Below are 13,481 nucleotides of genomic sequence, written 5' to 3' on the forward strand. Positions count from 1 at the left end.
TCTAGTCGGGAGTGGTGCTGACTGAAAACAGATGATTTGAAGCGATTCGCGCGCCATCTGTTGGTCATTCTAAGGACTTATTGAACTACCCTCGTATGTTTTTGAATAATTGATTACATATAGAGTGTACATCAACATGGTCCAGTGAGCCAGCTAGGTTCTAGAACACTTGGGCCTCAACCCCATAAACATATCGAAAAACTAACGAAATTAAATCCTTTTAGAAGAGCTCAATATTTTTGTAAAAGTATAGTAACAGCAATAACATATATGAAATACTTACTTAAATTTATTTAGTTTTTCGACATGTTTTCGGAGTTGCAGGGCTCAGATGATGATACGGACGGAAATCTTGCACAGACGATTGATAACCAAGAAACACAGAATCATAGTAATTTTTCAAATTAGGATGGCAAAATGCTTAAAAATTCTAAATCTTTGATAACAACTAAGAAGCCATAACATTACCCGCGTTTTAATCTAGATAGTACGGAGATAGAAATGCGATTCCGGTATGATTCGTGATTGTACATGATTGTCACTTTGAAGCCCTCTGGAATTTAATTTTTATGGTTACATAATGTGTCGCAGAATTTCGAATAGATAGCAGTTTTAAGATAACCATTCATTGTATACGCAATACTACGGATAGTGGTTGGGTTGTTTTTACAAGTGATGTAATTTTAAAAAGTCCGTTTTAATTATACATGCATTTCATTCGTAATGATCCAGGGGTATGTAAAGAGAATGGCTCGTTTATATTGAATTTTTATGATTTTGAAACCCAACAGAACTAAAAGGTCGGAGGGGACGATTTCGTTAACGAGCACGTTGTTAATCACTGTGTAGCTCAGCAAGTCTGCTCGTGTTGTCTGCGGGTTGATACGCGAATTTGCGTTTGCTGGTGACAATCCCATACATGATCTTCGTCCGATAGTTAAATTGAAGAAAAAAATAATTTGTAGCCCATCATTTAAAGCGTTTTGTCGCGAAGTTTATTTTGATACATTTAACAAAACAGAAAGATGGTTAAAAAACTGATCCGGATCACATTTAATCATATACAAAAATTATCTCAATTACCGTAAATCGCACAACATATATAGATAGTTTGAATTACTTTCAGTTACCTCATAGAGTACTATCGACATAGTTTAGGTTAGAGGTAATTGGCGAAAAAAGGAACGTATCCCCGAGTACTATGTCAAAATAAAACTAGAAAAGAATCTTTAAATGGTACGAGGAGGAAAGTATTGACCCAGAGTATTCATTTAATTTTTGGGGAGAGGTTGTTTCATATTGTAAAACGGATGTAAATATTTTACACTATGCTTTTATATCAATGGAAAGAGATTTTAATATTAACATTTGACACGCTGGTAGGGCTCTTCAAGAGGGACCTGTGGTAGATAGTTTTTGGAAGAAGAAACTACGAGGACTCTTTGTGTATTTCAATTTCATGGTTGCTTCTACCATGGCTGCAAACTCAGTTATCATACTAAGACAGATAAAAAAAACTCAGTATAGTGATATGAGAATGTAAGTTCAATCTTTTAAAAAACTCGGACAGCAATCTCAAAGGTTTTTTTAAATGGCCATCCGTTATTGAAACCGAATAAACTACAAAACACTCGGGATGCATTTTACGATGGCTTTACAGGGAATACAAAATGCTATTAAGAGGTGAAAGATGGAGAGAGAATAGAGTACAAAGATGTTTGTTTTCTTTATCCGTACATCTCAAAAGTTGGAAAATTTCCTGTACGTAAAAGCCGTGAAATTAGGCTACAAAATTGTCGATATTGTGCCTATACGTACGCTCCTTTGTTTCAAGTGGGTCGAAATTTCATGCCCATATAGCTTTATATAGCTTTCGTAGCAGATGGCACCGATTCTGCTTCATGTAAAGATAAAAAAATCACCCTGAATTTTGACAACTCGCAACTAATCGATACAAATGCGAGTAGCTATAAGCTGCTTGGACATATATTTATACATTTATTATATTTAGTATTCACCACCCTAAACTTACTACGATTCATATGCCTAGAGTACAAAAAGGCATACATAAATTAATTTGATTGATAATCGACTTCGATTTTTATATATTTTTTTATTTTACAGATGCACTACTAAGACTTCCATCACAGAGTACTCTCCCTCTCTGAACGACGATAATATCAGTGATTGCACGACTTTTATCTTTGACGATGATTATCATGAGGACGTAGAAGACCTTGTAGTTCGGGTTACTTCAATGAGCATTTAACTACTTCCAGGAACCTGCCTGGAACGTTTTTCAGAGTTCTAAGTACATTCCATTGGAAAATTCTAAGAATATTCAGGGCAACTGTTGAGCTATCTGGAGACTGAAAGACGAACCCATTCCAGGACTTAATTCTTCTTGACATAAAATGCGATCACTGTATACTAAGATCGAAATGAAACTGTCCTGACATGAGAAAATGAAGCCTTTTGTACCTTTCGGCTATGTAAAGGAACACTCCTTTGCCAATCATCTCGTGGTTCCTGAACATTTTTAGGAGGTTATCTCTGCCATTTTCAAAGATGTAGGTTCTACTTCGAATAATTCGGTTACGAAGACACTGAAGCTTCAGAAATCTGCGCCCGCCTTGACTCTTATGCATATGCATGTTCTTACGTGTGGTAATATCAAGGACCGCAAGCTACTTCTTCGTCTATTTAATTACCCCCAACGAGTAAAGCAGAACTGAGACGGCAAGCAGGTTCCTCACAGATACTTTGTGCAACGCCGACAGATTTGAAGATCAACTCTCTCGAAAAAGATGCTTGTATCCACTTCGGGGACACTTTCACTGATGTTACGTCCTGAGTGTGACTATGAAGCACGCCCAGGTATGTATAGGACTCTCCAATGGCAAGATGTCTAATAAAACTTAAATCCACAAGCTGCTGGTTATTGGAAACGCCAAAAATCTTTCCTTTCTTCAGATAAATCTTGGCACATTTCTACAATATGAAGTCCATACCAATCGCTCCTGTCTGTGTAAACATCGGAGCCTAATTTTATTGTCAAGGAGGATGCTCTATCTATTAATCTCACGTGTTGAATCCGTTTATCTGAGAAGAGAACATCTAGACGATTGCGTCTAATAGTCCTTTCATACCTTTCCGGCTGTGGGCAAATTTGCTTTTGGTCCTATAAGAGTGAGAAAGATGAAGAGCACTTTTTGTCCAATTTTTTGCCGTTTATCTCTCTCATTATTATTGAACAAAAACTAAATTTGCCCACAGCCGGAATGGTATGTGAGCACCATAACTAGGTGCTCAGTCAGAATATTATTGTGTACATTATTACGAGGCAAGCCTCATACATCCATCAATGATGTGCTCGATATTCTCATTAGGATTTCCAAAAATGCGGCATCTGTCAATAACTGGCACCATACTTCCAACCAAAGGTTGGAAGAATTAGTATCCACGTGAGGAAGATCTAATGTTAAGGGGGGGGGGGTACTTCTGTAGCTGTTTATCTCGCCGCTGGGCAGCTATCTGTTCAGCGATGAGATGTCCGATGTTCTGAAAATCAACAGTTGAAAGTTTGAAGGAGGTATACAGGTCAACAGTATAGATATAGTCATAGAGTGAGCTGTTAGTGCTGTGTTGGAAATATTCACGCAATCGCGTCACCAGAGAGTCACACAATCGACGTGGCCCAATTAGCATTAGCACACTGCCAATTTTACAAATGAGGCAAGGCAAAATAATAAAACGCTTCAACTTTTCCAAGACTTTTCGAGTCAGCATCCCAAGTAGGGATAAGTGGAAAGAAAATGGTAGCCCGTTCCTCCAATATGATATCTGGTATTCAGATTGATTCAAAGGAGGGGGGGGGGGATCATGAGCAGTACTATATGACAGCACGTGAAGCAGGGGGATAGGGACGGCATGCTACCGTCTTTCAGGCGAATGTTCTCAGATGTCTTTGCCGTCCTTCGCTGTGCTAAGACTTTAATATAGAAGAAAACCCTGCTGTTAGAGATTTTCTTCGAGGGCACAACTACCTGAACTATCGTATGCATTAAAAGGGGTTTCATTCATGGAAATAGGAATAGAAGTGGACTAGTCGCATGCTTTCTAACTTGGGCGCGGGATTTAATGATTAGTCAGAGAGAGAGAGAGAAAGGGGTCAACCATGTTGGTCTACAAAAGCATGGGCTGTCGGTGAGAGGAGAATAATCTGCTCTTTCTCTCACAATGCCAATTTAACACTCCAAGAAGGCAGACCGCCCCGCTTGTTGTTTCAACACAGGTACAACATGCCTGGCCCCCTCATATTCCCTATTTACTTTGTCTCGTTGTGACGAGAAAACTTTACATGAGCTTTATCTATCTTGTCCTCTAATTTTGGCTTAGTTTATGGGAGCTTCCATAAAGGATGTCCCAGTTTTACGGGATCGAAAATTCGCCAAAAAATTGTGACATCCTTTATGGAAGCTCCCTATTCTTGCTCACGATACCTCTGACTTAGCAAGGCATTTTTTCAGCTTCATGTTACTAATTTTAGTCAGCCTTCAAAGCCTAATAATCGCCTCTCAATTGTATTTCGCCTCTATTTCTCGAAGCTTTAGAAAGGCTCTTTGTTGCATAGTAGGGATTACTTAGCTGGTTTTCCAATTTCAATTCTACTTTTAGATTGTAAAATGTATCAATCTAACGGGGCACCCGCCCTGCAATTTAGCTGAGCATACTCGCAGGCTTGTTTTGCGCACAATTTTGTTGATAAGGTTCCCGATTAGGAATCTAGTGGCTATATTCAAGATTAGAATGTTCTTTTATTTGTACAGGGAAGATTACTTGCTCGCAATAGTCACTCTTAGACTAGCTATTTCCCATTGGGTGACTCGACAGAAATGGAAGGTCAAGTCACATATATTAGATTCGCAAATTGGGACGCGCGCAGTGTTCTGCGTAGGGACACAAGAGAATAAGTAGATGCGTTGCTGCACGAGAACGACCTTGACATTCTCTGTTGAGACTTGACTGACGAGGGATGTTGTATGGGAGAAAAAAGGTTACCTAACTTACAGGTCCGATAGAGGGTATGGACGTGGTGGGGCCGGTGCTCTTATTTTGGTCAAGGACAGCTTCGCTGTTGACACGCTGGAACTCAGGAGTTCCTGGGAAGAGGAGCCCAACGTGGTTGGCATAATCGTGTCCTCCCCGTTAGATAAGATAGCAGTTGTTTTGAAACATATTCCACCTGGAGTGAGGGTACTACGTCAGATATGGGAGGCTCTCATTAACCGTTTGCGACGCAGGCCTGCTCTCTCTGAATGATTCGGAGCCTAGACTCATTCCGGCGCCGTGCTAACTGTCTAACAATCTTGATTTGATATTCTGTTCGCCCTATCTGGCCCCGATCACTACAATCAGGGTATGCTGCGACTCCTATAATTCCGACCATTTACCAGTCTTTGGGAAGCTCGACATTCAATTAATTTCAACGTAGATTCGTTGGATGTTTCTATTTCGAAGACAGGTGGAGGAGGAGATTCCGACACTCTCCCAGGCGTTGCTTGATGGGAACATCCCCGCAAGGGTCTATGAGAGGTTCGTAAATACTGTTTTTGTTGCCCTGAAGATGAATGGGGCATTCAATGCGAGCAGTCGCGGGACTGGCAGGAAGAAGGGGAGCCACTCTGGTGGAACAGTGAGCGTAAGGTGGCCCTTACGAGAAGGTGAGCAGTTAGGAAGAGATACCTATCTAACCAGAGCCGGGAAGAAAAAGGTGTTTTTTGGGTAATGGACAAAGAGGTCAAGCGATTTGTTCGTGAAATCAAGCAATCCTTTCGATCTTATTGTGAATCTCTCACACTGTTGAAAGTCTCGATAAGACACGGCGTACGGTAATGGCTCTTGCTTCTTGTGCCTCATCCCCGCATATGAATGTGGTAACGGATCCGCAACCCCCGACTATCAGGGAACTACGGGAAGAATTGATTTGCTCGGACATTCTACCCTTCTCAGTTGAGCCAATTCTTGATCCTCTTCTAATCATTGCCCTCTCTTCCTGCAAAGCTAAATCAGCAAATTGAATTGGCGACATAACATATGAAATCATTACCGGGCTTTCTGATTTCTCGAAACGATTTCTGCATGAACTGTTAAACGCCATGTTTAGGGAGTCATCCTTTCCGGAGGCATGGCGGACACCATGGTCCATGTTATCCCTAAGGATGGTTGGAAATGGTTTCGACCAGTCAGCAAGCTGTTGGAGAAACTGACGCAGAGGTCAACGTTAGCTTTTCCCTTGGACTTGAATGGGGACTTTAATGCGGTTCTCTCAGAAGTGCTCATCAGAGAGCTAAAGGACCTTGAGGCCCCGAGAAGAATCCTTAAATGGGTTTTGTTCCCCGTCTCAAAGAGGAAACTAATCTTTACGACGGATGGCAGTAATGCTAGAGTCTCGGGGTGGGTGTTTCTCCAGGATAGATCCTCTCCCTATTGTTGTTCAGTCTGGTGTTGAGACCACTGAGGGAGTGCTCCCCGGTTGGGGTTCGGGTCTCTATGTACGCCGACGACGTGCTTCGTTACGTAACCTCCGATGTAGTTCAAGATATCCTGGCTCTGCTATTTCGCTCAGTTGAATCCCTTCCGTTATGGCTGATCTGGGTGGGCCTTCTAATCTCCATCTCAAACTTCCAGTTGTGTGCTTTCTTTAGTTTTAGGGATAGGTTCAAAGATATGGTGTTCAATTTTGGATGTGCGTGTACCCACCTCTCCTTTTTCAATTGTTTAAATATGTATGCGATACAAATCTTTTTTTCGTTTATTCCAATAAACCAACATCAGAAGTAAGTGCCAGAGGCAATTTTAAAACAATATACATACTGTAGCTCATTTAAAAGGAGAAGCGAAGGTGTTGTCGTTTGTGGGTATGGCCTGCGACATCGCTGTAGTCAGTGTAAATCGTCTTTTTCGGTATTGCGGATGTGTAAACACAGTTGTCAAGAATGTGAACAATAAAGGTTTTTATCATCTTAAATTCCATGTATTCTATCATTACTCAATACATTTCACGTACATAAGTCAAATATCTTGATAAAGAAGTTAAAATCCAATTAAAATTAAATTTTTTCTATGGTGGGTACCCTGGTACCCTGGGTGTGTTCACCAAGAAGATATACTTAAAGTCGATTATTTTTGCAAACGAAAAAAATCTTAAATGAACTATATGCATGATTCGCTTACAATTGGACCAAATGAAGATGATCTACAGGCCCGAAGCGGATTTTTTTTATTCCAGTTACAAGAAAAAATTTACAGTGGTGGGTACATGGGTACCCGGGTGGGCACACAAGTATTAAATCCATGGATGTTTGGCTAGACAGACTATGACATGGACGATTCACATTAAAAAAATATCAGGAAAGGATTCAAGAGCTGTCAACATTAGGGGGGTCATTTCCAGAGTCATCTGGGAAGCCTCTCCTACCTTTCTTTTCACAGTACATAGGGGTTTATTCAGGGCCTGTGTGGAGTGGGCACTCCTCTTTTCTTTGGAGCGAGTGAGACAACCTTGAGAATGCTGGGCCTGGTTCAGTATGTTTCTTTGAGGTTGGCACTCGGGTGTGAGTTCGACTCCTATCTCCATTCTGTGGTCTGAGGCCATGGAAGCTCCACTGTCGCTGAGGAAGGCATTCCTGGCAAATAAAATTATTTTGAGCAACTTTCGGTGGAGCGAGAGTCCGTTAGTTGAGAGGCTGACAACCTTGGTGACAAACTCTTCAAACAAAAAGTCGAGAGTCCAACCGCAGCGCGGTAGTTTAATGATCGCCTTTAATTCCATGTTCTCCTTCTTTAGAGCTCAGAATACCACGGTTAGACTTGCTTATTTTAATGACGATTGGGAAACCGTGGTTACGCACTTGGATATTGACCTTAAGTCTTATCTTGCCTTTAAGGAAATGACGTCCTCAACGACACTGTTTGAGGAATTTGCAGGCATAAGATACCCTGGGGTTACTTGAGTATTTACTGATGGCTCTGTGAACCCTGATTCGGGTGATGCGGGCTCTTTATTCCGGTCGAGAATCTAAGATATGGTTTTATATTGAGGGATTACTGGTCTTCTTTTGCGGCTGAACTTTAGGTTCTTCTCCATGCTCTTATCCGAGTGTTGGGGGATGAGTGGAAGGACGTAGTGCGAATGTGGTGCCGAGCTGAAGGACCTCACACATCTTCTAGATCAGCGTCGTTTGCCCGCACAAGTCTGACCCGAGCTGCTCAGGTACATTAACCCAGTTTCCCCGTGTTTGCCTTCAAAATTCTTTGATTTTAAGCAATTAATCTTTCCCACTAATCCCACCAGAGAATCGGTGGGTGAGCTGGTTCGCTTTTTTGTAGAATAAAAATCTTATATTATGACTTCAACCCGGGTCATGTTGCAAATGGGCAGTCCTCCCCTCCCTTCCATTTCTTTGCCTTTGAACTTGAGGAGAAGGGCTGCCAATAGGACATCTTTTATGTCGGATCGATATACTTTGAACATTAGTGAATCTCTGTTGACAGGACTTGGATCACGACGGTCGACCATTATAGAAGAGTTTGGCTGAGGATTATTGAGAACTTATGGGTTTCATCCGGAGTATACGTAGTCCATTCAATGAAGGATTTGAGAAAAAATTCGTAAAAGTATCATTTTTTTCACAGATACGTTAGAAATGGCTTTATAAAGATATTGTAAAATGTCCCCAAACATACGTGTACGGCAAAGTTCCGAAATTCTGGAAAGTGTTAAACAATAACATGTTATCATGGAAAAAACGTCGGAAATAAATTAGGCGATTTGTACTGGAGCAAATGTAGGTTTCTGTTAACAAAAAAAAACGACTAAGTCATTTGCATGACAAACTGTCAGTATAAAATGAGCTCAACTTCAGTGTATGCGGGAGCGGCCATATTTTCCTAGTCTACTTCAATATAATGTTGTTAACATTGCCAAAAAGAATCTTCACATAGTAGATTTAACCCCTAAATGACAATGTAAATAGATGAAAAGTTTTTAACCTCTCCCTGTGAAGTAAATTCCATCAGAATTTTCTAGTGCTTAGGGAATAAAGTACAAATTAATCCGAGTTATAGACATTTCAAAATTATGTTATATTTATTGTTAATTGTCTTATTCACTGCGTTTGAAAATAAAAAATTAATTTTTGTTATTATGGTTTTTTATAGGTTCTTCAGGATATGTTTGTAATTACTCTTATTCAAATTATCAAGCAGAATATATTTTTCAAAAAATAAAAAGATGGCTTAATGTGCATTGCATTAATTTTATTTTTATTTTTGAAATTTTCCTCATTGAGAACCTGCATGGCAGTGACGTCACGGCCATCCGAAGGTCAAGTCTATTGTCGGGAAAAGGAAGCAAGAAAATTTCGAAGGGTTCAAAATCATCGAAAGAGGTAACCGTTCTCGCCCCCGCTCCCATTGCTGCCATTAGGACTCATAATCACCGCTGCTTCCGATATCATAGCTTAAATTTTGAAATTTACTTGTTTAAAGCTTTAAAAGAGGCCCTAAATATTATTATTCTGACCTACAAATTGGAAAATGTATTGTATGAAAATGGAGGAACACTTGCAAGAAGTTTCATCTCAAAAGCATCCCCTTAAACATATCAAATTGTACACTGAAGTTGAGCTCATTTTATACTGATAATGACTCGACGATAGAGTGCAGGAAATGTGGCAGATGAAACATCTCTGCATATCTTATGCCAGTGTCCGGCATTAGCTAGGCTCAGGCAACAAACCCTTGGGTTCCAAATCATGGAACAAGTTTCACCAATAGGTCTGGAATCAAATACTGATAGCGATTAGGCTTTATAGCTTTACCGACAGGGCTGCCCTTTTAGGGGCTTCCCGCCCGCCGATAAACTTAACTTTCAACCATAAAAGATCAATTTTAAACCAAAGAAGATTAAGTGTTTTTTTTTTTTTTAATAATGAATTTTAAATTCAAAAGGACACATTTTTTCATCCAAAAAGATGAATGTTCAATAAAACAGTAGATTTTGCGATTAAAAAGATTCATTTTTAACGAAATAGTTGAATTTCTAACTTTTTTTTAACTTTTTTCGCCTTCACAGGGTAACAAATTCAAGATAAATTCATAAGACAACAAAACAATTTAATTTAATTCAAGTGAATTGGAAAGAATTTAAAAAAAATATTTAAAAAACTTTATTAAAGAGTTTAAAACCAATCAAATAAAAACTTCTGAAAAATCAGATAAATCCATTGAATTAAGTAAAACTCAGTAAATTAGAAGAAATTAAGTAAAATAAACAAATTTGAGAATTCATAAGAGTTTAAAGGAATTCAGGTTGAACTCCAAAAATAATGTCAAATCTTTAAACATTTTTGAGACCCTTCTAATTTATAACCAAACTAGAATTCAAATGAATATAAAGTAATTAAAAAATTTAAAAATTCCATTAATTTCAGTAAAATTAGGGTCAGTTTATTTGAATTTAAAAGAAATAAGAAGAATTCGATGAAATTCATGAAAAAGTGATCGAGTGAATTAAAAACAACTCAAAAATATGAAAAAATTTCTTGAATTGATTAACTTTGAAATGAATTTACAAAAATTAAAGAGAATTCAAAAGAATTAGATGAAATGACTGAGAATTTAAGAAGAGTTTTAAGCACTTGAATGATTTGAACACAAAATTTCAAAAACCCGTTGAATTTAGTAGAATTGACGGAATTAAAAAAGTTTAGGATAAGTTAATACGAAATCCAAGTAAATAGCATAAAATATTTAAAAACCTGATTAATGACTACGAAAGAATGCAAAAGAATTCAAATAAATTGGAAATAATTTTTAATATCTTATCGAAATATTCGAAAGAATTTTTTTTAATACCATCAAATATTTAAAATCCTTTGATCACTTCATCAATTGAATTAAATAAAATCCGCCCGCTTCGCCGGTACATTCTCATGGCGTGACGCGCACGCGGCTAGCTTCGCTCGCAAGTTTGAGCGCACCTAGGGCGCGCGACTGTTGGTTCTCGCGCTTCGCGCTCGATAATATATTTGAGCAGGTGAATTCCATGACGTCCTTAGCGTTCGGACTCGCTCTCCCAGTACCCTGTGCCTTGCGTAAACGCGGAAAAATATCCGAAAATTACCAACTTCGGAAATTCACTGCGCAAAAAATATGACTATATTCGGATCGACGAGCTGCACAACTTTCATACAGAAACTTTTTTCATTAAATTGATAGTTTTTTTTTGCTAAAAATTAAAAACCGGAAATTTTCATTGTACCAAAATCAGTGGCTTTTTAAAATAAACACGCGAAAACTCGGCTTCTGTTTGACAAAATGATCTCGTTTTTTTTTTCTCTAAACAGAAAAACCCCTTCTGATGCCAATTATGTTTTAAAAGAAGATTTCTTCTTTATATTTGCAACATACAAATTATTGCAAATAATTACTTTCAGGAATCGTTTCCTCAGACTTTGACTGACAAAAGTCTGCAGGAAGTTTCGCGGACAGACAACTTCCAGTAGCAAAGTTATTCCTTGATGTTTAAGGAAAACTTTGACCAAATTTGAGCTAAATCGTTCTTTTTGTTTAAGAAATGTAAGCGATTTTTTATTGCCGCGCGTGCACTCGACTCGAGTCGACCGACGTCCTCATACCGACCATAATCGTCTAGAATAGGAATTTACTGTTCATAATCGCCCACAGGTCGTATTTTTTAACCGATTTCAACGTTTTTTAAAGAAATGTTCAGCATTAAATTTTTAAGAGAATTTTGGTATGGGGTTTTTAATTTGTTGTCACTGAGCAACAATATATAAACGAATAAAGTGAAAAAATTGGCCATTTCAGCTTTGTGAATTTTTATGTCAAGAAAAAATACAGAAAAAGACTTACCATCAGCGGGAATTATTGAAAGTCAATATTTCTCTTCACAATGAGCTATAGAATACGAATAAAGTATTATTTTTAACATGTCACCACCTAAAGTCTGTTTTATAGGATCCTGAAGAGACTCCATAACTGAAAAAATGAGTTTTGCGATTCTTGGGTGCTAATTAGTATTTTTTTAGGTTTTTTTAATGCAGATTGTTGCTAATATATGAGATATATTAAAAAGAATTCAGGGCGAATTCGCAAGCTAATTTCTAGTCTTCAAATTTTTGAAGCCTTTAAAATCCACTAAAATATTATTAAATCCCGTGAAATTTTATGACATCTGGCGATATTTGCTGAAATCCTGGAAAATCTATAAAAATATCTTGAGAGAATTAAAAACCCTTCAAATCCTTGAAATCCTTAGAAACCTTTTAAGATTTCCTAAAATATTTTAAATCATTTAAAATTCTACGAAATACCTCACTTCTTTTGAACAAGATCTTTGAAATCTACTAAAATATTATAAAATCCCGTGAATTTCTATGTTTTTTTGCGGTGAAAATGTATTAAAATACGTTTATTCCACACTCGACCGAAATGGCCACCTTTTCCCCCTGAGAATGGGGGTGAAAGTAGCGTATACTTCCCGCAAACCGTATTTGCGGGGCGAAAGTAAAATTTGCGGGGAGAAAATAAAATTAGCGGGCGAACTCTTTTAAAATTACCTAAAATATTTGAAATTGAAAGTTCTTGAAATGCCTTTTAAGTTTAAAAAATACCCTAAACTCTTAAAAATCCCTTCAAATTATTGATGTCTATTAAAAATGTCAAAGAATCTTTAAAATTAATTTGGAACTGGTATAAACCTGAACTGAATAGCGATTAACCCATGAGTGAATTTATTGAAAGAAAAGTGACATTATTAAAGTATCTATTATGGGCTGCAAATAGGGCACCATAGGGGCAAAATCTTGAAAATAGGGTACTTTACGGACCTTAACTGAATACAGGGTACAATAGGGGATATAGAAACTCATATGTGAGGCCTGCATCAACCAAATAGTTGAATTTTCACCCAAAGATGAAAAGAATTTTTTAACAAAATAGTTAAATTTTCGATCAAAGATATGAATCTTGAACCAATAAAATTAATTTACAACCAAATAATTAAGATTACAAAAAACAGATCCTAAATAAAAAGATAATATTCCAATTAAAAAATTTTCCATTTTAGATTTTTAATTTTTAATTCACATATTAATTTAAAGAATTTCAAAATGAAGTTTTCAAGACTTGAACAATAAAAAATTAGAAGCTTTTTTTAATCAACGATTTCTGATGAAAAAACATTTTTAGTTGATCAACTGTGAATATAAATTAATTCACATTTTTTGAAATTCAATTGTCCTTTAAGATTTAAAAAGTGAATAATAATTGATCTTACAAGACGATTCGGAATAAGTTCTGACTGTTCATTTAAAATCAGTAATTATAAATTAAATATTCAAAACGATTTTAATGCTTCTATTTAAAAACAAATTAATTTATATGCCAAATTG

Source organism: Belonocnema kinseyi, chromosome 7, assembly GCF_010883055.1.
Source record: "Belonocnema kinseyi isolate 2016_QV_RU_SX_M_011 chromosome 7, B_treatae_v1, whole genome shotgun sequence".
Lineage (NCBI taxonomy): Eukaryota > Metazoa > Arthropoda > Insecta > Hymenoptera > Cynipidae > Belonocnema > Belonocnema kinseyi.